The sequence below is a fragment of the Saccopteryx leptura genome, chromosome 2, assembly GCF_036850995.1.
Source record: "Saccopteryx leptura isolate mSacLep1 chromosome 2, mSacLep1_pri_phased_curated, whole genome shotgun sequence".
In the NCBI taxonomy this organism is placed as follows: domain Eukaryota; kingdom Metazoa; phylum Chordata; class Mammalia; order Chiroptera; family Emballonuridae; genus Saccopteryx; species Saccopteryx leptura.
The window spans coordinates 286,160,062-286,161,978 of record NC_089504.1 but is presented as its reverse complement, the minus strand read 5'-3'; the positions used below and the strand labels follow the sequence as shown (position 1 = coordinate 286,161,978).

The window sequence follows — 1,917 nt, the reverse complement described above, 5'->3', positions numbered from 1 at the left end:
TGGCTGGAAATCGAACCCGGGACTCCTGCATACCAGGCCGACGCTCTACCACTGAGCCAACCGGCCAGGACCAAGAAGCATCAATTCTTCATTGCAGCAACTTAATTGTTCACTGATTGCTTTCTCATATGTGCCTTGACCAGAGGGCTCCAGCAGAGTGAGTCACCCCTTGCTCAAGCCAGCCACCTTGAGCTTCAAGCCAGAAACTTTTGGGCTCAAGCTGTCAACCATGGGGTCATGTCTACAATCCCATGCTCAAGCCAGCAACCTCGTGCTCAAGCTGGTGAGCCTTGCTCAAGCTGGATGAGCCCACACTCAAGCCGGTGACCTTGGGGTTTTGAACCTGGGTCCACCATGTCCTAGTCGGATGCTCTATCCACTACACCACCACCTGGTCAGGCTCTATTTTTAATTTCTTTTTTTCTACCACTCAGACTGCACCTTCTCTCCCTCTTACTCTCCCAAAGGAAGAGAAGAACGATCATCAATGGCAAAAGGCAGTTGCACAAGCAACACCAAGAGCTGGCTTCATGCTCAGGAGAGAACACTGCAACTCCTCCTTGTGGTTTCAGGTGCTCTACATGATCAGAGAAACTTCTCTAGTAACGAACTATAGAAATGATCCCTGAAAGTATAGTCTTTCTATTTTTAATTTTTAAAAGAACTGCCGCCATACTGTTTCCCACAGCAGCTATACCATTTTACATTCTCACCAATATGCAAAGTGTTCCAATTTCTTCACATCTTTGCCAACACTTGTACTTCTGGGTGTTTTTTTTATAGTAGCCAACCTAATGCGTGTGAGGTGGTATCTCATTGTAGCTTTGATTTGCAATTCCCTAATGATTAGTTATCTTTTCATGTGCTTTTTGGCCATTTGTATATCTTCTTTGGAACAATGTCTATTCAAGTCCCTAGCCCATTTTTGAATTAGTTTGCATGTTTTACTGTTGAGTTTTAAGAGTTTTCTATATATTCTGGATATTAACCTTTTATCAGGTATATGATTTGTTGTGTTATTTCATTCCTTTTTGATCTTCTATTTTTCTATCTTCTCTATTCCTTTTTTTAAACCTCTTGAGATAGTTGCTTAATTCATTGATTTCTAACCTTTCTTCTTTTCTAATATATGAATTTTAAGGCTACATAATATATGAATTTTAAGGCTACAGATTTTCCTCTACATACTGCTTTAACTGTATTCCACCAGTTCTGAATTTTTGTTATTGTTTAGTTTTAAAATATATATATATATATATATATATATGTTTTATTTAGTGAGAGTGGAGGCAAAGACAGACTCCCGCACGTGCCCGACCGGATTCACCTGGCAAGCCCACTAGGAGGCAAAGCTCTGCCCATCTGGGGCAGTGCTCCATTGTAACTGAAGCCATTTTTTAGTGCCTGAGGTAGAGGCCATGGAGCTATCCTTAGCGCCCAGGGAAATCAAACAATGGCTGCAGGAGGGGAGGAGGGAAGGAGGGGAGGAGGGGAGGAGGGAAGAGAGAGAGAGAGAAAGAGAGAGAGAGAGAAGTGAGAAGAGGAGGGATGGAGAAGCAGATGGGCACTTATCCTATGTTCTCTGACTGGGAATTGAACCCAGGACATCCACACACCAGGCTGATGCTCTACCACTAAGCCAACCAGCCAGGGCCAGTTTTAAAATATCTTATAGCTTACATTATTATTTACTTTTTGACACATGATAAACTTACTAGTACATCTTATTTCCAGAAATCTTTTTGAGTTCTAAAAAACCGCACTATGATTAGAGGTCATACTTGGTATTATTTCCTTTAAAAATCAGTAAAGCGGCCCTGGCCGGTTGGCTCAGTGGTAGAGCGTCAGCCTGGCGTGCAGAAGTCCCGGGTTCGATTCCCAGCCAGGGCACACAGGAGAAGCGCCCATTTGCTTCTC

General features: G+C 42.9%; 1 non-coding gene across 1 annotated transcript; it reads right to left on the bottom strand.

Annotated features, from left to right (window-relative positions):
- Positions 1-425: 425 nt before the first annotated feature.
- Positions 426-641, bottom strand: LOC136396329 (small nucleolar RNA U3). Its single transcript, XR_010749668.1, has one exon. It is a non-coding gene; the product is annotated as a small nucleolar RNA U3 (small nucleolar RNA).
- Between the last annotated feature and the right edge of the window lie 1,276 nt (positions 642-1,917).